This window comes from Ictidomys tridecemlineatus, chromosome 9 (genome assembly GCF_052094955.1).
Source record: "Ictidomys tridecemlineatus isolate mIctTri1 chromosome 9, mIctTri1.hap1, whole genome shotgun sequence".
NCBI lineage: Eukaryota > Metazoa > Chordata > Mammalia > Rodentia > Sciuridae > Ictidomys > Ictidomys tridecemlineatus.
In genome coordinates, this window is record NC_135485.1 from 45,292,669 (window position 1) to 45,315,726 (window position 23,058).

Genomic DNA, 23,058 nt, shown 5'->3' on the forward strand with positions numbered 1-23,058 from the left:
ATTGGCTTAATCGAATCAACTTTCTTGTGACTGTCTTTGTCTACAATGAAGTAGAAACGTATTTTATTTGCTGTTTAATATTTAGGTGATGTTTTCAGTAAATTTGCTTTTGTTCTCCATTGTACTTGTTAACAGATTCTTCAGATAGGGTGTACATTTTTCTATGATTAAGTTAGATAGACTCCTTCAACTTATTACTGTTATTTTGTTATTTTTAATATTATTCATATCAGCAGGGCTGATCACGGAAGAGTTCAAAACTAAGACTCTTCTGCATTGTTAAGAACTTGCACAATTGAAAGGAAGCTTCCCAAGAGTAGGAATAATTGCAGCATTGCTTCCAATAGCTAGCCCAACTTCAAGAGTATTGTGGCTCTATGTTTATTGAATTGATTATTGAATAAAAATGACTATAAACACTTTTATATGGCAGCCAACATATAAATAGGTTAATTTTTTTATATTTAAATTTTTCATTCATTTTAATAAAATACAGGTTAAAGTGGAGTTGAAATGCTGTCGAATTTAAAAAGCTTTTGCCTATTAGTGGAAATTTTGCTAGTTATTGAAAGGAAAAAAAACAGATTTCTGGATTGAAAAATGATTTCAACCAAAATTTTGACAGTTCTTTGTTGCTGTCCTAGAAATATGTAGTTCATCTTTGATCTTGACTTTTTACTATAATAGCCATGACATGCTATTTTTACAGTTGTTATAAGCATGTAATGATCATGTAAGAAAAGATAAATTCATGACTGTTTTCTATAAAGCATGACTATTTAATTTCAAACACTATTTTGTAGGAATAGGAGACATGCAACACTTTATCATTTATAGGTAAAATTGTATGTTCCCATATTTAATCTCATTTAAATTTGAGAGGTCAACTGTTAAGGGAAGAAAATAGAAGAAACAATTAAAAAAATTAGGTCTTATTTTTTTTTATATTTCCTGAATACAGTTCTAAAATAAATTGATTTTATTTAGTGACATGGTAAACTAGGTTCACTACCAAGTAAAAAACCAACATTTTAATTCAGACAAGTCATTTCCCTGATTCATTATTCTTTTTTTTTTTTTTGGTCATTCTGAAAAATACAGTTTCAGTCTCACAGACATTTTTTAGTTTAAACTTAAAGAGTTGTGTGGATATCTGATAGGTACTTTAATTATTCTTACCAAAGTTTTGTGGATACATATGTTTTTACCTCCAAAGCCAACTCATTAAAAAATTCTATTAGATATTGTTTAGAAGTACTGATATGAATATTCCCTCTCCTGGATATACAATGTTCTCAGATATAGACTTAGTATATAGAAGTAAAACAGAAATACTTAAATATATAGTATTTTTAAAATATATAATATTTTTAGAGTAGTCTTTCTTTTCTACAACTTTAGTTACCCATGGTCAACTGTGGTCTCAAAATATTAGATAGGAAATTCCAGAAATAAATATTTTGTTAGTTTTAAATTGTATGCCACCAAATAGTGTAGTGAAATATTGCATTGTTCTACTCTTTCCCACATGAGGTGTGATTTATTCCTTTGTTCAGTCTATCAACACTATATGTATTACCTGCCCATTAGTCACTTGGAAGCCATTTTGGTTGTTAGATCCACTGTCATGGTATGGCAGGCAGTGCATGTGTTCCAGTAGCACTTAATCATGGCCTCAAAGAAGAAGAGTTTATGTGCTGGCAATTCAAACATTTGAAGAGAAGACATGAAGTACTTCCTTTAAGGGAAAATGCAAAGTAAAAAGGTATTTTGATGGAGAGAAAGAGACCATTCATGTAACTTTTATTATAGTATATTTTTATAATTGTTTTGTTTTATTCTTGGTTACTATTGTAAATATCTTAATGTGCCTAATCTGTATTCTAAACTTTATCATATGTGTGTATGAATAGGAAAAAAACAGTATCAGTATGGTTTGCTGCTATTCATGGTTTCAGGCATTCACTGGGATCCTGGAACATAATAAGTGTAGGGCTACCTATAATGCAGTCAAAAGGAAAGACTAAAACACACACACACACATACACACTCACACTCACACACACACACACACCCTTTAAAACTTAGCAAGCATGTTAAAAAAAGTGAAGGCAAATATCACGCCCAAACTCCAGAAGTTTTCCAGTTTTCCAGTTTGAATAATTAAACTATTTCCAGTGTTGTTTTAGGTTGTTTTTGTTTTCCTTAGTTCTTCATATGTTTGTGGTGGTGGTTAGCCTGTCAGTAAGCTGCTTCTTGATCTCTTGAGGTCTACTTGTTAGAACTATGTATAGGAAATAAAGCATAACTAAGTCTTGATTTGAGGGCCTCTCCAATGCTTTAGCTCATTGAATTTTGGCTCAGTGTGACCTTTTAAAAATAGCATGTCTTATAATTCAGGATTTGAAATCACATTGGTCTGATTGCCAGATGTTGCTGTCTCTATTGACTATGGAGCATAAAGCACACCATTTTAAAGAATTGGTATTGAAGATTTTCTGCTTGAAATCTTAGTCTGAGTGAGAAACAAAGCTTTATGCGATGAACTGTAGGCAGTGTGGGAATAGAACAAAAAGAAAAATGGAAAGCCCAGTAGCAATGCAAGGACGTCTGGTATTTGACATGTAAGCTAATCACTTTTAGACCTCCAGCCAGATTTTTTTTTTTCTCTTGTGCAGAAGCATTTCTTTATTTCATTCTTTCTGCTTTTTGATCCCACATCCAACCCCCTACACAGTTGGAACATTCCCAAGATTCCCAAGGAGCCTGATGGAGGTCACTTCTCAGAAGACATTTAAACTTCAGTTAGAATTTATTTATTGATTTTTTTTTTTTTTTTAATGACCAGAGGACAGGATTTTTGGAAAAAGTACATTTGAGATTCAGTGTCTGGTCTGGTAATCCAACTGTTTTAAACACCAAAAAATACTTCATTAGATGCCAGATTTTCATCTATAGTAAAATAACCAAGATTCTACCATACTCTCTTGGGGTTGATATTACCTGGCAATTTAACCTCTTAGGAGAAATAAAATAATTTTCTGGAAGTGAAAATCAGAAGCTATATAAATACAAAAAATTCAATGACTTTTTAAAAATTCAATCATGAGTCTATAGAAAATGTTTGATAGTATGCATTATAACACAATAACTTTTTCTTAGGTTATTTTTCCTTATAAAGTATGTAATAGTGGGAGAATAACCTAATTATCTAAATTTACCATGAAGGGCAAATACACTTTTCTGAATTAAAGGCTGATAATTAAAGACAGGGTAATAAATATTTGAAGAAAATGATCTTTTCGTATTATAGCCTTTTTGCTTTAATGTACTTTTAAATTTCTTATTCAAATTTTAGACATAAAACAGGAATGAACTTTTTACATCCATAACTTTGAGATAGCTCTGATATGAATCAAAAAGCATACTCCCTAAATTACTCTTGATTTATGGTGTTCTAGCACCGTGTTTCAGGGTAAGTCCTATATGCCTGTTGGATTGGTGTTAAAGGAAAGGGGATGGAATGACTAAAGACACTTCAAGCAACATGAATGGAAAACTGGTTATTATTCACTGCATTTTAAAATGATTTAGTATAGAGATTATTTAAATAGTGAATATCTCCAATCCACTTAATGTGAATTAATTCATATGCAACCTTTCAAAAACCTATCTGTAATCAAGAACAAGGTGATTGCATATTTTTTCTTCATATAGTCATCGTATAAAAAAGAAAACTGACATGAACTTTAACATATATATTTAAATAAAAAGAAGCAATCACTATTACTAGGTGGCTGGTATATTCTGAAAATTCATTCTATATACTTTATGATTTATAGTCCCCTATTTTTTTTGAGAGAGAGAGAGAGAGAAGTTTTAAATATTTTTTAGTTTTCGGCGGACACAACATCTTTATTTTATTTGTATGTGGTGTTGAGGATTGAACCCAGTGCCCCGCGCATGCCAGGCGAGCGTGCTATGGCTTGAGCTACATCCCCAGCCCTATAGTCCTCTATTTTGACAGGAATTCTGAGAATAACTTTTTCCTTTCTTGACTTGACTCTTGTATTTTGAAAAAAACATTTATTTTTAAAATTAATTTTATTTTTCTGAATTTGAAACAAATGAACATTGATGTCTATTATTTCCTTCTTACTAAAACTTCTTAAGTACTAAATTATTGTTATAATTTTATTACTTACAAAGCAAATTGTTACAATTGTTTGGAACTTATTTGCCATAGAATTTTAAATGTATGCTTTGTTGCATAATTATTATTTCATGATGTAAATAATAGGATAGATTACAGTTTGTCCTAGTAGAAAATGATCACTTAAAAGTATAGAGGGCAGGCACACTTTATTATACAGAAGCTTGATAATTCCCATTATTAAAGAAGTTGGAAACCATGATTAGCTGGCAAATATGTCATGTGTAATTATAGTCATAAATAGCCATCTTGAGGGGCAAAAACACAGGGCAAGTTAAGTGACTGTTTTCAGATTGATAATTTGAAAACTATTTTTCAAATAGTAAAAGGAAGAACAGACATGCCTGAGGAAATAGTCTTCTTGGATGTTCACCAAGTTCTCTTAAGGTTAGACACATGGCTGCTGACTCCTTGTAACATGGAATGTTAGAAGGAGAAGGGGTGGCTCTTCTGCCCCACCCCTCAATTCATGATGCCAGTAGGGAGTTTCCACTGTGAACTGATTCCTTTTCTAGGTGTTTGTTTTCACCTTCATCATTACTTTTGCTGCATATTTTACCATCTTTTCTTGCGTTACAGGAAGCATTTCAGCTCCTGTGTGGAATAGAATGCTTGAACTCCTTCTGAGGCTGTAATATTCACAGCAGGTTTTCTCCCTTATTATACCAAAGGACAATTGAAGTGAAAGCATCTGTGAGTCAGTCCTTTGCCAAACTCAAAGAAGGAGGTGCTTGAGGCTGTGAGGGCTTGGGGAGGCTTTGAGTACTCCTCGCTTTTTAGTATCTTCCTCATGGCTGCAAGAATATAACCAAAATAGACCCATGAAGGTACAAAGCCAGAGCCAGGTACCTGGCAGAATTAGTTTTGCTCTCTTATTCAGCATTCTCTAACTTATAATGGTTCAATTTAGATTTTTTGACATGACAGTGGTGCAAAAACAATAAACATTCAGTAAAAATTACTTTAAGTTTGAATTTCGACCTTTTTTCAGGCTAGTTTTATGAGAATACATGGATAGCTGCAGTGGGCCACAGCCATGAGATACTGAGTAATCAACTGATAGTCTACAGGGGACTGTGTTATTATAGATTAGGTATAATAAGTGCATTTTCAACATCATATTTTAAATTTATGGTGGATTTACTGGTACCCAGCCCCATCGTAAGTGGAGCAGTTTATGTGTATTTGGGGACTTCTGATTCATTCGTCATTTCTATGAGTGCAGAAAAATTCTCAGTGTAATTGGTTGCAAGCTAAAGGAAATAAAGTAAAAGGCTAGTCCTTTTGATTTTAATAGAATCTATACTCTATGGGAGAAGGAAGTGTGTCTGTCTGCACTACCCTTTTCCTAGCTATTACTGCAATGGCTGAGTGTGTAGCACACACCTGAGATACGTTCTTCCTTCCCTTCCCCTTGCCTTCTTTATCCTATCTGATGCTATCCTAGCAATGTATATACATGGCAAACTATTACCACAATAAACATATTCCCTTTCTTGTATTAATTATAACTTGTTTTGCATCATTTTTAAGTAAAATGTAAGAATTGTAGCCATGTACAATTAAAATGTTAGGGAATAAATTGATTAAACTTTGAAGATCATTTCTATATTTTGCATTTGATGTCCTTTTTCTCTAATAATAATCTATGAGTTGTCTGTGCATTTTAAATATATGCTATAAAAATTGTTTGGGCTATTAAAGAAAATTAATAATGGTATTTTTTTTCTAGTGTGGAATAAGTTTCTAAATAATTTTATCGAATTGTCACATTACAATAAATAAGGCATTTTTAAACATTAATCATTGGTGAGATTTTAAAAACAATTAATGGGATTTTTAAATAATTAGTAATTTTTTAAACATTTTCTTCTGATAAACTTGATATCTTTTTTTCCTTTAGTGTTTCCTCCACCCCCCCACCTCTCCACCTCTCTCTCTCTTAACTCTCTATTTATTTTTCTCTTCTATTTGCTTAAGGCAAGAAGCTCTGGGTACTGATCTGAAATCATTCTTTTTTTCTATTGTAGGTTTTTATAGTTATAAATTTGCCTAAAAATACAGCTTTCACTGAATCATAGCAATTTTGATATGTTATGCTTTAGTTTTTATTCAGTTTGAAATACTTTCTAATTCCTTATTATTTCCCAATATTTTCAAATATATGGGGTTTCCCAAATACTTAGAAGTTTCCAATTAGGGGAAGATGTTAAATTTCCACTTAATTATGTTTTGGTTACACAGTATGCTTTCTATGATTTCAATCATTTTAAATTTATTGAGATTTGTTTTATGTTCTGACACTGATTCTTAAATGGGCATGAAGGATTGATGGAGAAAATTTCAAGCATAGAGCTATAAAAACCCATGTTCTTGCCAAAAATTCAGTAGTTTCTTTTTTTAATAAATAGTTCCTAATTTGTTATATGACTGGTTAATTTGCATTGCTCTGAAAGAGATATTTTTGGCAACGTGGTCCATTTTTTTTTTCATTGCTATTGGGGAAAAGATTTCTAAGCTACTCAACTATTTTCAAAGTTCCACTCCTTTGTACTTTCCTTCATACAATGGATTATTGTTTCATGGGCTCTATGAGCTAGCTCATGTGGAAAATATGGGTGCATTTAGTACTAAACTTTGTCCTATCCATTTAAAAATACACCAAAAGTTTTAAGATCAGTTTGTGGAAAGCTACTTAATTAAGGCTTGTGGGGATGAGACTTAGCATAGTAGCAAAGATTGGAATGAGTGTATAGAGTGCACCAAGCATTCTTGGCACAGGGGATTTCATTCACAACTACTCTGTACAGAAGAGTCTTGCCTGAGGAGCTGATCAGAACCCAAGCTAAATGATGTATAAATTCTATTTGGTAGAGTGCTTTACAAAAGGAGTTTCTAATATAAAAGAATATATTCATCCTTTAGAAGGTTTTTACATATTTCTATGGAAAGCAATATGGTGCTTTTATAGGTTACTGAGAGGAAAGCCATCATGAAATAAACCATCATTAGTTTGTAGATAATTCTGGTAATTGTTTTCAGGGTAGATTTGAGAGGGCTTAGAATGATCCTCTAGGAATTCTAAAGTGCTTTGAGGTGTTTAGATTAGTGGTGACACTATATAGTGGCTAGTAGTTGAATTAAGCATAAATTATCTTGAATTCTTGCCTTAACAGTATTATTTAGTAACCATGATAATCTTTATTAATTACAGTTTTATATTCTATTAAAATATTTTCTGTGCACACTTCACATAGTAGTGAGGATTATGATAATGGAAATAGAGAAAAATCTGATCAGTACAGAGAAAATAATTTGGTGTCATGTGATAATGGTTAACAATAAGGAATAAAAGTAGAAAGTATTTGAAGATAATCCACAGATTGGTAGATTGAAAACTGAAGGGGGAGTTGGAATAAAGATTTGAACACTGAGTCTAATAGACATAATATTTGAAGGCCTACCTAAAGATGGAATGTGATAAATGCAGTTAATATGTCTATTATGAGATTATTGTCTCACATTTTCCTATATAACTTACAAACAATGTGAAATGATATATATGAAGAATATATATTTCTTCTTACATATAATAAAAGTATAGCATCTAATATTTAACTATTTGCCTAGTTTTTTGAAAATGATTTAAAGATTAACTCTTATGGACAAAAAGTATTGCCATTTTTTTTTTTTTTTTAAAGCTCAATTGTGGCACTGTCGTGGTTGGGAATGTAGCTCAGTGGTACAGCATGTGCTTAGCATGCACAAGGCCCTATCTCTCTTTTAACTGACAATAGAATGATCTTTTTTAAAAAAATCTTTGTTTATGTCTCTTCTTCATTGCTTCATGAACCTTTACTGAAAGTTCAGTAGGTGATTCTGACATGACTCCCAGGGTGCTGAGCACATAGCCAGTCTACTAGTCCCAGTTGAGTAGCAGCAATGGAGCGGTGGATTGGTGGCCTGGCTGGGCTGGAGTGTGTTCTTTGAGCATAGACCATGGCCCAGTGGAGCTCACCCGACTATTACAGGCCTCAGGCCCAGAAAGCCAATGCCTAGGCAAACTAGGGAGGCTTATCTGTTACTCTGCAGTGGGCCCACACTGCCTGGTGTGAAAGCCTGCTTCACATTAGCAGCACAGCCTGAACCCCCAAACATCCACTATCTGCTGACTTTAACCTCCTGGGATGCTGGGATTGCAGGCCCTTGGGAGGAAATAGAAGTGGGGCAGACATAAAGGCAAGTTCCAACTGAAGGGTTGACCAATAGCCTTAATACTTTTCCAAACATCCATTAGCATAATTTTGGACTAATAGCATTATTATTTTTCCAGATCCAGATAAACATAAATTTGGACCAGTAGAATTGACCCATGTGCTATATGGACCCCTAGACTAACACACTCAAGTGGCAACCCCTATGGAGTCTGCTCTTGTTTTGTGAGAGCTCCCTTTTCTTCCCACGTGAATAAATCCTACTCTATTGCACTCACTCCTCTTTGTCTGTGGATTTCATTCTTCAAATTCATGAGACAAGTGCTCAGAAAGAAGAAATTGGTGGTGAGTGTCTGCTGTCTGCTGCAACACTGGAGGGCACAGCCAACCATTAAGAGCTGCAGCACATTTCTTGGCGGCAGAGGCTTGCAGTATAAACAGATCCAACCTGCCTGCAGAAGCAGAGATTCTCTGCTTTCAGTGCTACATACTTCTGTATTTAATACCACTTGAAATAAGAGAAAAATGAATTTTATTTTCTTATTTCCAGACTAATTTTTATTGGGTTTTCCTGAAACCTTATTTAAGTATCAGAAGGTGATGGTATCCTCTAACAGTGATTAACATTATAAAATTCTGAGGTGAATGTTTTCTAAAACATTGATTTAAGGAAGCTAATTTTCTATTAGATTATATATATATCCCTTGAAACCATGAGTAGTAAAAATCAGTATACTATTGGAGAGGCTTGAGAGTATAAACACTGATTTTGAACTTCTTACAGTCAAATCTGTCTTGGCCACTCAGTGCCTTAGTATATTTACATGTACAGATGATAATAATATCCATACAAACCTCAAAAGATTTTTTAAAAATATGTTAAGTGAAAACAAAAATAAATAATTTAAAACAATATGTGCTGCATGTTAAGAATTTAGTACATAAATGAAAAATCTATCTACATCACATATTGCATATAATTCAAAATATGCAAAATGTTTATATGTGTATTCAGATGCATATTGTCTCTCTCGTTTCCCTTTCTCCCTCTGTCTGCTCTCCAATGGAAATGTACTTGCAAGTTCCGTGAGTGCTGTTTTTATTTCTTTACTCTTAAATCCATACCACTTAGAGTAGTGCCTGGCAGATTAAATATTTTCTTAGTAAGATTTTTCTACTTTTAGAATTTGCTATCGTAGAATTGTAAAATTTTCCTTGGACATTCATGCTTATCATTTCTTATTTAAATTGGTGAATTGAACCTTATTTATATTTTATTTTACACTTTTGATTTCTTTTAATGTGTGATTGCTTTATAAAGTTTGATGCAAAGCATAGGATAATCTAACTTTTAAATTTTAATTAAAGCAATTTAGTACTTAGACCCATTTCACAAGCCCTCTAGTGAATAGCAATAATTTCTAGTACATTGCTTTTATGTTGCTTTTGAACTATGTATAAATATAAATTAAAGAATATATAGATTTTTGAATACATTAACTAAAACACACCAAATTTTTAGGTCCTCCTTAAGTGCTTTCCCTCTAGTCACATGCTCAAACATATTTATTTATTTATTCATTTATTTATTTTTTGTTATTGCTTTTTTTTTTTAAAAAAATATTTGATATACATGACAGCAGAATCCATTTCAATTCATAGTAGACATATAAATCACAATTTTTCATGTTTCTTGTTGTACACAAAGTAGAGTCACACCATTCATGTCTTAATACATATACTTAGGATAATGATGTCCATCTCTTTCCACCATCTTTCCTACCCCGATACCCCTTCCCTTCCCCTTCCTCTCCTTTGCCCTATCTAAAGTTCCTCCATTCCTCTCATACTACCTCCCCAGACACTCATTATGGATGAGCATCCACATATCAGAGAAAACATTTGGCCTTTGTGTTTTTGGGATTGGTTACTTCACTGAGCATGATATTCTCCAACTCCATTCATTTACCTGCAAATGCCATGATTTTATTCTCTTTTAATGCTGAGTAATATTCCATTGTGTAAATATATCACAGTTTCTTTATCCATTTGTCTATTGAAGGGCATCTTGGTTGGTTCCACAATTTAGCTATTGTGAATTGAGTTGCTATAAACATTGATGTGACTGTATTACTATAGTATGCTGTTTTTAAGTCCTTTGGGTATAAACCGAGGTGTGAGATAGCTGGGTCAAATGGTGGTCCCATTCCAGCTTTTCCAAGGTATCTCCATACAACTTTCCAGATTATTTGCACCAATTTGCAGTCCCACCAGCAATGTATGAGTGTGCTTTTCTCCCTACATTCTCGCCAACACTTATTATTATATGTATTCTTAATAGCTGCCATTCTGACTGGAGTGAGATGAAATCTTAGTTTCTTATCATGTTGGATTAGGCCACAACTTCCTTAACAAGACTCCTATAGCACAAGTAATAAAATCATGAGTCAATAAATGGGATGGATGCAAACTGAAAAGCTTCTTCTCAGCAAAAGAAATGATCAGTGAAGTGAAGAGAGAGCCCACAGAATAGGAGCAAATTTTTACCAGATGCACATCAGGTAGAGCACTAATCTCCAGGACATATAAAGAACTCAAAAATCTTAACACCAAAAACATCCAAATACCCAATCAATATAGGAAATGAACAGACACTTCTCAGACGATAATATATAACCAATCAAGAAATATATGAAAAAATGTTCAACATCTCTAGCATTTAGAGAAATGCAAATCAAACATTTATAATACTTAGTTTTTAAAAATCTCTTTTAGTTCAAGTTATGAAGTATAGGCAAAATTTAGCCCTATTACTTTATACTGATAGAACAGTATCATCTGTTAAGATGCTATTATCTTTTCTTAGTTTTTTTTTTTTCCATTCCCTTCATCTTTCCTTTCCTCTGCTGGGCCTCATACCTGCCAGTCTCATCAGGGGGCTAAGTGGCTCTATGTAAGCTTGTCCTTGGTCTGAGATGTATGCCCACTCTTAAGTGCCCAAAGTGGCTATAATGGAGTGAAGTCATGCAACGTTGAAAACCATATTGTAAATTAAAGAATCTCTGTTCTTATGTATAAAAAGACAAAGAAAGAAACCTATAGAGATAGCTGTGAAAACTAAAGACACATATAATGCTACAGTTTTGATTTTGTATTACTGTATTACAGTTTCCAAGAAACATTTTTAAAAAAAATATTTATAAAAAATGCAACTATTTTGTTTATTTTGTAAGCATTTTTGAGGCCCTTATTATGTGCCTGTCGGGAGAGGTGATACAGAAGAAGGCAGAGTTCCTTTTCTTTAGCAGTTCTTAAAACAGTGTACAGTTCAGCAAAAATAAAGAACAAAACAAAGAGGTATGGGAGCATTAGAAGACATGCATAGATCTACCTGTGGTGACGTGGGTGTGGTGTGTCAAAGAGCACTTGGGAAGTATTGGTCCTGCTTGGATGTCAGAAAGTATTTCCTGCATGGGAGGAAAAAGCCCTAAAGACTGATGATATTTGTAGGTAAGCCTGTGCTGTTAGTACCCATGCTTGTTCAGGATATGTAAAACATTTTCAAAATGGGATATGACCATTCTTCAAAAACTAAGGGGGTGTATGTGTAACCCATGTAGATAGTCAGTAGTTCTTGAAAAAACATTCTTCATTTTTTGAGAGAGTGGGTGTTAAAAATTAAATCCAAGCAGTTGGTTTGAAAATTGCTTTTATTTGCCTGTCCACGTAACCAAATATGCCATTCACTGTGGGTTTTGGTTACAGTTTTGGTATAAAACCTTACTAATTGGCCAAATATGAGTAGACACTCACTAGAAAAAATACAGTGGGTTCCATTGTTTAATATTTTTAAATCTGCAAACAAAATAAAATACTTTCATTAGCAAATAATTTCAACAAATTTGTTTTTATATTAGGTTATAGTATTCCTAATTTCAAATAAAGTGATTTTACTAAGAACTCAATTTTAATTTTATCCTATTGACTTTTTGCTCTATCTCTAATTTCTTATCCATTTGGTGACACAATGCTTGAATAGATGATGGCTTTTGTCACTGTTTTGACATATGTGTAGCTCCTTGAATTTCTACTAAGAGCAAAGTGCTACTATGAAAATACTGTAATACATTTAAATATCAGAATAAATAATGAAATGGATGACTGTTTAAAGCTCTTAAATAGATTCACTAGAAATTTTAAAATTTAGTGTGACCATTGTCTTATTACTAGTGAACATTAAAATGTAAGGAAGATGCTTTGTAGGAAAATACTCTTTTTTTTTTTTTGGAAAAGAATCTGGCATATTAAATTTTAATTTAATAACACAATAAATGGAAAAAATCATGATATCTTAAAGAAAATGAAGACAAATAAAATCCTAAATATCAAAGATTGAAGTAAATTTGTTTTGTGTATTTTTCTAATTTTTTTAAAAAAACTTTGAATCTATCTTGATTTTTATATTCATAGTCTGTATGAATATTTAAGTGTATGGAGAATGTTGCATTCATGTTTGGGGGCACATATGATTATGTACTAAAATATATTAAGGTGTTTCTCAATTATTTTCCACAGCAGTTTTCTAAAGGTACAAGTGATAAGATATATATCAACATTTTAGTGCTTCTTGTTAAGAAACTAGGCTAGTTCTTGGAAATCTTAGAATTTGTTTTAAAACTTGTATGTTCTTTTAATTAGGAAAATATTTAAATGTTGTACCTACCAGATTCATTCACATGTCCAGTGAACATGTTTCAGATGTATCCTGAATTGCCTCTTTTTATCATAGTCTGTTGCTATGAAACACTAAGCATTGTGAATAAAAAATAGACTTGTCAAGTAACAGGAATTACTCAAACAGTTCTATATAACCAAAAAATAAAATATTTTTTCCAGGTGTTTAATTGAATCTTTTCTTTCTTTTTTTACAGGAATGTTTAATTTGTTAAGTTGGAGGAAAAAACATGGATTTTTAGTAATTGAAGAACAAACTAAGGTAATTGATAGATTATTGTTTCCAGTCATATTTATTAGTAATTTAAAAACTATGTTTACTGTATTTATATTCAAGTTAGCATAATGCTTTTATGAGTTTTTGTCATATCAAAAATGCAGCACATGTTAAAATGGAATTTTGTGTATTTTGGGGAAATAAATTGACATTTATTAATATAGACTAGGAAAATAAATCGATATTTTCTGAAAAAATTACAACTAATAGAGTTAAGCATCCTTTATTTTGAGGAAATATGCTTTAGCTATCTGAAAAACAAATGGGCTAAAAAATGAATAGATTTATTTGCTCTGTTGAAAAGGTGCGTATGATGTGTTACTTATTTAACTAATGAGAAATAAAGATGCTGATTTGTTTTTCAGTTGGTACATGGACAACATATGAATGTCATTTTTAATTCATTTGATTTGCTCTCATTTTCATTTAATTGTGAATGAGTATTAGGAGATAAAATACATTCATTTGATAGCAGCAAGATGTTTAATATAAAGCAAGTTATTCTCAAAAGTGATGATTACGTTTATCACAAATTTATTTAAGATAATCCTAGTGACTTGAGAAGCTCAGACAGGAGAATCACAAGTTCCAGGTGAGCTTCAGCAACTTGGTGAGAGCCCATCTCAAAATAAAAATTTAAAAAAAGGGCTGGGAATGTAGCTTGATGGTAAAGTCTTTGGGTTCAATTCCTTGTATATAAACCAAATCAAACCAAATCAAATCAAACCAAGCAAACAAACAAACATTTACAGAGTACAACCTGAACAATTTCAGAGTATAACCTTAGGTCAGCGCATATATTTTTCCCAGCAAATCATAGAAGGCAGAAAGAATCTTTATATTAAGCAATCAACATTAATATTGGAATTTCCTTTGGACTTGAAGTTACTGAAATTAAATTCTGTAAAGAACTTTGTAAATGTCTAAAATATGAGTTGTTATTAATATATATCTGAAAGTTAGAAATATCAACTTTTTCATTGTTAATATTACAGTAATTTCTGTTCATTCAATTTTGGATTACTGATATAATTGGTATATATTAAAACTACTATCAATCTGTTTTCATAGATTCTCTATTTTCTTGTAGCCTTAAAAGTGCTGAGTGAGTTAGCACTATGAAAACAGTGCACTTGCCTTTGTAGGTGGTGAAATTTTTGGACTGATATTTCATCCTTTAAATATTTTTGCCTTGATTTCTCCATCACTGCATTAATTTCCCATGTATTATTTTCATTTTTTAGAATAGATATGATTGAATCTTTCATTTGTATTTATTGGCTTATTACATTTGCATCTAAATTTTGCAGACATTGTTCTTCTAAACTGAAAATGAAATGGTTTATTTGGTACTTAATGTCCGTGAAAAAAATTAATTCAGTTTACCAAAAAAACAGGTCCATTCATCCATTTCTTTTTGCTAAATAAATAAATAAATAAAAATTAATCCAAACAAGACTTAAATGCACTTCTTCAGGAGACATTAAAAGCTAAAGGTAAAGATGAAGCTTTAGATACTCTTGTACATATTTTCAATGAGTTATTGACAAACTCTTAGAAGAGAAAGGTGGAAGCAGTTCAGTTTTCTTGGTGGGTCTTGAAACCATCATAGAAGCTGTGAAGTTCACTGGAGTGAAGGCGAGGCATTCCCAGCTCGCAGACTGATTTGTGAAGGAGCAAGGAATGGCCACTAGAAGGACAACTATTTTCAGTGTTACTGGAAGAGTACAGATGTGGTGAGAAAATGTAGCAAGATGAACTGGGAGAAGATTTAGAACAACTCATGGATACTATGTCTGCCATAAAAAAAATGACTTTTTTAACTTGACTGTTCCTAGCATACTCAAGAATAATGGAAATAATGTTTCAGAACAATAATGGAAATCATATTTCAGAATTTTCCTCATATTTATTTTCATTAAAAAATATAAGAAGAAATTAAGACAATATTTACTGTAATGACTATGACAGCCTCCAAATATGAAGTATTTGAAGGAATCAGGGATTTTACAATGTTGAATGGTTGGCAGTGTATGTTTCCTTATTCTTTAGTTAAGATATTATTTATATATAATAAATTCACCCTTTTAAAATATATTAGTATTTGTTATATTCATAAGTCAGTCAGCTATCACATTACATACCATTTTAAGCATTCTAAAAGGAAACCTTGTATCTTTTAACAGTTTATATACATTCATCCCTCAGTTCCTCTCTTGGCAACCAGTAACATGGTTTCTCTCTTTGTGGAATTGCCTTATAAATGAAATCATATGTGAGAGCTTTTATATCTGTCCTTTCACTTAGCATATTTTCAAGTTTAACCCTATTGTAGGATGCTCATGACTATCTTTCTTTTCATGGGAGAATAATATTCCTTTATACAACACATTTTATTCATTCTTTCTTCAGTTAAGGGACATTGGAAGTATTTTTTTACACTTCTTTTTGGTATTTATCTCTTATATCCTAAGAATATTTGGTTTTGGAGTGTACATGGTAATGATAGTACACAGCAATGTGAATATCAGAATTTATAATAACTTTATACCTGGAATATAAAATTAAAATCTCTTTTTTATCAGTATTTAAAGTCATGCTTTATCTAGTAATTTACAGCTTTTTACTAAACTTCATGAAAAATCTATTGAAGTATTGTTTGAGATTTCCTGTAGGGAAGGAACAAATTCACTGGGGGAAACCCTCTCTCTTCCCACTGTGGAAAACTGGCTGTAATTACACATGAAAAATTGTATGGCAACAAATAAAATATATTACTTCATCATAAAATACTGTTGGAAGATGATGCAGAAAGTATTGCTTTAATTAGGGAAAAAACCCCAAGTATTAGACTAATACATGAACTATGAGAAAATGTAGAACTCTTATGTAGTACTCTTCATTTGGGATGTATGTGTAGGCATATTTTGTGTGTGTGTGTGTGTGTGTGTGTGTGTGAGTGTGTGTGTGTGTGGCATATTTCCAGCTTGTATCAATTAATAGTATTTGCTAGATTGTATTATTTAAAGTCTGGTTTATTAGTGTGTATTTCCAATAGAATGAGCTCATTCTTTAAAATGTACCATTCTGCTTTAACAAGCAGATAAAGTTACGTGTCACCAAAATCAAGGTATAGAACATATAAATCACCCTAGAAATTCCTTCATTTCTCTCACTAGTCTACCTCTTCCTGTACCCTCAACACTGAGAAACTCTAGATTCTACTCTGATAATAAAATACGAAGTGAGGGTGGAGAAAGAGGAAGCTCACACTTTGAAGATAGACTCAGTGTATGAATTTGTTGTGCTTCCTCTGGGCTTCACTTTCCTTGTGTGTAACATGGAGTGCTTAAAATATACTGCCATACAGTAGAGGTAGACATACCTTAAGCACAATGTAAAATAAAGTGCCATTTTGTTTTGAACTTCAATAATGGTGTGCTGTAGAAGGGGTATTTTCCATTGTAAATGACTCACCCTTTTTTTTTTTTTTTTTTTTGAGGTGCTGGGACTTGAAGCTAGGGACTCAGACATCCTAGGTTCTACCACTGAGCTACACTCCCAGCCCAGTAAATGATCTCTTTAAATATATTTAAGGAAACCTCAAATCAAATTTTTCCCCAAAAAAAGCCTATTTAGTAACACCATTCTCACCAGAGTTCTAGGCACAAATCCTTGAAGTAATGCTTACATTCCCTTTCTGACATGTTGCATATTTATCAGCATCTTCTGACTTCTCCTGAGTATCTCCTAGGTTACTACCCTGATCCACATCAGAGGTCCCTCCTGTCTGGATACCTAACACCCACCTGACTGTTTTCACTGTAAGCCTTCCATCTTCAGCCTCCTCTGACCTCTATCTGCCCTGGCTTCTTTGCCGGTGAAGAGTACACCAGGCTGCTCCATCTAAGATCTCTAGCCTTCTTGGTTTCTCTTCCAATTAGTTTCCCAGTTATTCATGTGGCTTATTTCCTAAACTGCAAACATCCCCCTCACGACAGCCTTCCCAACACATGCTATTTAATATTGAAACTGAGAGTATGCTCTGCCCCCATCTGCTTTATTCTTCTCCAGAATATGTATCGCCATAATATTACACAAAGTTTGATTTAATGCCTCTTTTCTTTAGTTCACACATTCTAACTATCTTATCTTTATAGCATGCTTTTAGTTTCTCTTTTTATGTGTCTATAAGTGTACCACCGGCCTTGCGCATGAATTTCTGTATTAGGCAATTCTGGAAGTTGTGTGGGTGACTACATGACTACAGGTATTTTGATTATCTGAAGATGTCTGCAGTAACTCAGTTGATATGATGATGATCCACGTTAAGTGAATAACAGTGGGGATTAAGGGATAGCAGCATATTTGATAATATTTACAAATCAAAATTGATAGATCTTATTGGCTGATTACACTGAGTGCTGAGAGAGAAGTTGAAATTAGGGATGAATCTCAGGTTTGAAACTGAAAACCATGTTGAAAATAGTGTATTTACTTGAGCTGAATATCCTGGATGAGTTCTCTTTTTCTTTAAATTTATGTGTGTGTGTGTGTGTGTGTGTGTGTATTTTACTTTACAGAAGTAATGATGTAATGTTTTACAGAAATAATATTGTTTTACAGAAGTAATGTTGTTTTATAGAAATAATGTTCAGAACTAGGTATTAATTTTCATCTTGATAGGAGTGACCTCTAAAAATATAAGACATTAAACAGAGGTCATGAGTTGTCTTACTGTTTTACACTTTTGTTTGTAGAATTTTTACTTAAAGTTTTGATTTGGTATGGAATTACATTTTCTAATTAATTTCAAAACCACAGTCATAAAGTGCAGGATGTAAAAACTGGCCATCGGCAGAGTAAAAGCACATTAATTATTCAGACAGTCATTCCTGCTTATTCCATTCTTGGAGATATAGTGGCTGTCACAATCTGTCAGCTGTATAGTTAGTGTCCTTCAGGATTTGCATGCATAAATGGTAATCTTTGGAAATCTGCATAAAGATAAGTCTGACATTCGAATGATAGCTGCCAGTCAGTTGAGTAGTGCAAAAATTGTTAGCTGCTACTGATACCATGAACAGGCCATGAAGCTGTGAGGAGGAAATAGAGTAAAAACAAAACAACAAAAATACTTTTCATTCACAAAACAAAAATAAAATCCATTTCCAATAGAAGTTTTTTTTTTTTTTTTTAACAAAGATTAGTGAAGTCAGAACCAATTACTGAGTGTGCTGGCATTTGTATTTTTGGCATGTACTGCTTTTTTTCAGTTAACTTTTCTTCTAAAACTAGATAGAAAATGACTGTACTTACTCATTTTAAAATAAATGCTTATATTAGATTTTCATGTTATAAGATCAGTACATACTATAAAATCATTACATACTCCATACTCATTATGATGTGCATTTTCCATTATTTATGGGTTTTGTGGGTAAACCTGAACTAGCAAAAGTCTTGTCAAAACCTCATATTCTGATTCTTGTTCTGGGCTAGACCTTCTTTATAAAACTTTTAAAAACTGTCCAATGTTGCCTGTAAGCCATGGGATAGAAGAAAACTATATGATGATTCCGAAAACTCCCTGTTTCTGCCTGAATGGGGCGTGGTATCTAAATAGAATTAGGTCTGTTGCAAGCTACAAATATTTATAGGTTTATCATTTGTGTTATAGCTAGAAATAGTGCATCATTGGCTAACTTTTTTGTTTACTTTTAAGAGGGAAGTTTGTTCAAGATTTTTGCATCAATACATTTAAATTTTATTAAGCACATACTGAATTTTGACAAATGTATATGCCCGAGAAACTACAACTATTTTTCAACTATACTTATAATTTTTATATGTTTTCTTTCCTTTATAAGTCTATGAAATCTGTTATTTTTATCTTATTTCACCAGTTAGGTTATTGGTTTTATCACCTAAAAATTCCTTCTTGCTGCTCCTTTGCTATGACTCCCTGTGCCTATTTCTATCTTATGACAGCGGCAGAACTATTCTCTATTCCTGTGCTTTAAATTTTTCAGTCTCATATAAAAACATCATAGAGTTGTAGCATTTTGAGACAGACGGCCTTTACTCAGCGTGATATCTTTAAAAGTTTCCCTTGTTGAATGTCTCAGTAACTCCTCCCTTCTTTATTGCTGAGTAGTATGCCACTGTTAATGAATGTATCATAGCTAATTTATGAAGCCACCTATTGAAGAACATTTAGTTTTTTTGTCTAATTTTTAGTAATATAAAATAAAGTTGTGAACAAACCATTTCTTGGGGGGGGGGAAGATTAAAAAGAAAATATTCACTTGTAGTATGGGTTTGTATGCAGGAGCCTGCATGTGCCTAAGTTCTCATCTTTGTAGGGTCAATACCTGAGAGTGACATTGCTGGAGCCTGTGGGAAGTGTACACATTGACTTTTTTATTATTTACCTGTTTTGTTGCTATGACATATTTTTGTTTCTGTTTTGTTTCTACTTATAGTTCCATTGTTATTATAAAATTCGGTGCTGTGAAGAAAAATTCATCTTGTTTAAAGGCTAGGTTTTGTTCATTTTTAATAGTATACTGACTATGGCAAGATTTGCTTTTATTGGTTTCTGAATCTAGGTAGAAAAATTACATCATCTGCTGGAAAAGTGCTACTTTTATGATTTTTTTTCTTCCACAGCATTTTTTTTCTTTTTCCTTTTGTAAGTATCTTATTTCCTGTAGTAAATTAGCCACAGGAACGGTACCTTCACTATTGTTTTGTGCTGGATGCCACATTGCATGTTTTATTTAAACTAATGCTTATGACTAAACTAATGCTCATTTCAAGTGATTTTAAAATAGAATCACCCTCATTGAGAAAAAAAAATTTACTGTATGTTCTAACAAATTTAGTCATAGAAAACTCCATAAATTGCCATGCTTGTTGGTACACATCTGTAACCCCAAGCGATTCTGATTCTGGAGGCTGATGCAGGAGAATACCAAATTTGAGGCCAGCCTTGGTAATTTAGCCAGAACCGTCTCAAAAGCCAGACAAAAAACCAAAAACAAGACAACACATATCTAAATCATTAATTTGGGAAAGAAAAATACCAAAAAATCAAAGATATTTTACATTGGATATTAAGAACAGGGAACAAATAAACACTAAGTTATAAAAATCTTAGTAAATATTATCATGTTCTGTCCATTGAATGTCACAGTAAAGTTTCTTTGTGGATCCAAGAGTCTGAGACATCTGCAATATGGGTCCTGTTGGGAAGAAGTGGAGATCACGCTGTCTTCACTCTAGGCCTGGTCTTCCTATTAACTTGCTGTGAGACCCAGGGCACGTTACATAATCTCTCTGGATTGTAGTATTCTCATTTGTCCAATTAGTGAGGGAAGCATTAGATTATCCATAAAGGACCTTCTTACTCTAAAAAAATATGATGGTGCAATTTTGTGATGATCTTGTGTCACTGAGAGGAAAAAGTTTGCATGTATGTGTGTGTGTGTGTGTGTGTGTGTGTGTGTTCTGTTAGGAGTAAAACATACATACATGTTATATGATTTTTAAAAATACTAATAATTTTTAAAAACAGTTTGGTGCTCAAATAGAATTTCAAAATATTTGAGAAAACTTAAACATTATGAAATCATTAATGTTTTTCAAAGTTCAGTATTAAGAAAAATTATAGATGTAAATTGATTAAATGCATGAGAAAATGAAAACTCCTATTTCCATTATTTATTATATTAGGCTTTATTGAAAATTGTGATTTAAACATTTTTTCAGAATTTTGAATATTATTTCTTTAATTAGTGCCTCCCTTTAATTATGAAACATAGACTTCATAATAAATTCTTTTTTTTCAGAATGAAAATACATTTTTATATGAACTTTATATACTTACAAGAGAAAGAGACTGATTAAAAATATCATTTGATTATACTCGAATAATACAGAAAAACTACTGCTTCATTAAGACAGTAAGAAATCTTATGTCTTCAAAGTAAAGAATAAAACATTAATTTTCATATATGGTAATTATTTGGTTCATATTATATTATTGTCTGATATGCATAATATATCCACTGTATTCTGGAATAACTATCTTGATTTGGAGGAAACTGAAAGACTCTCTAGAGGTACAGAAACATGTACAACTTGTTGTATTATAATTTGTTAGCTACTTAATAGAAGCTTGAGGAAAAGTGGGTAATTCTTCGTGAAAAGCCTCAGGTATTGTTTTCATGTGAAAAGGATTTTACTATCAGATAAAGAGAATAGACATTCTGAGAAAATGGTCATGGAAAGAGCAAACCATTCATTATTCAATATAGAATAATGACTGATCAGTTTGGGAGGGAATAGTATTTTCCTGAATGATAGAGTATTGGGTCTAGAAACTGAAGAGGACCTTAGGGACATATTAAGAGGACACTTTTTTATATTAAAGAAAGTACCTGGGGCTGGAGTTGTGGCTCAGTGGTACAGCGTTCACCTAGCCCATGTGAGGCCCTGGGTTCAATCCTCAGCACCACATAAAAATAAAATAAAGGCATTGTGTCCAACTAAAACAAAATATTAAAAAAAAGAAGGTACCTAATTAGACAAATATGATTGTGGTATTAATGAGAAGATATCTTAGAAGTATGAGAGATGTATTATAGATAGGATAAAATGGTCAGATTAAAAATAAAATACCTGAAATGGATGGCCAGACAGTTGGCTATAGTATTCCATGGGCTATTTGCAAATACCAGTGCCCTTAGCACTGATGGAAGTTCAAGTGGTGGACTCCTTTTACTACTCCTTCACATAAACCTTGAATATATATACCTGTAGAATTTATTTGTCCCAGGAGAAAGCCCAGTCTTTTTCTTCTTTTGAACATTATAGATTATTACCTGAATATTTTTTCACCTTTCTTATTTTTTCAATATCAAAAATATGCATTTTCTTGATTCCTAATGTGTTAGTGAAAGAGACTTTAATTGCTTAAAAGAAAGAAATAAAGAAATTGAATTTCTTGATTTGGCCTACTGCTGCCTTCAATGTTCTGACAACAATAATGCAATTTGCTAAAATGTTTATCTACAAAATTTAATTCCTAGGGAGTATCCTCTCAAATTGCCTCTTACTGGAATTTAATGGAAGCAAGCAGTTGTTTGTTGGCTTTGTTGCCAAAATTGCGAATGGCTAGATTTTCATAAAACTTGGTGGTAATGCATATATAATCATGTAAACTTACCATTGTAAAATTCAATGAAGAAATTACATTTTGTAAGCAAATACTTCTTGTTAAATTGTATCCCGGTGTTATTAGCCACAAGTGAAGAAAGCTTCTATGTTATTGACTGCACAAATGAAGTTTATAGGTTATTTTTTGTTTCAATTTAATGTTTTTAACACTGTAATACACTGAAGTAGCAATACTTTTAGATAATTCAATGGTAGGTAGTTGAAAATGAGAGTTTGATATTTACTCTCTATATAGTATAAAGCTCTAAAGAAAATGAATGCTTTTGATCATTCTGCCAGTATCAGAAAATATATTATTCCTAATTTCTAAAAAATTACCTTTGAAAAAATTTCTTGTAGATTCAGAATACAGAAAATATAAAATCTTTGTGGTATAT

General features: G+C 32.3%; 1 protein-coding gene across 28 annotated transcripts in view; it reads left to right on the forward strand.

Annotated features, from left to right (window-relative positions):
* The window catches only part of Adgrl3 (adhesion G protein-coupled receptor L3), a 773,708-nt gene that overhangs the window by 155,545 nt on the left and 595,105 nt on the right, over positions 1 to 23,058 (forward strand). For all 28 annotated transcript variants that reach the window (XM_021730674.3, XM_040292372.2, XM_078021326.1 and 25 more), the window contains one exon: positions 13,359 to 13,423. The gene's annotated coding sequence lies outside the window, so the exon portion shown is untranslated. The remainder of the gene's footprint in view (positions 1 to 13,358; positions 13,424 to 23,058) is intronic.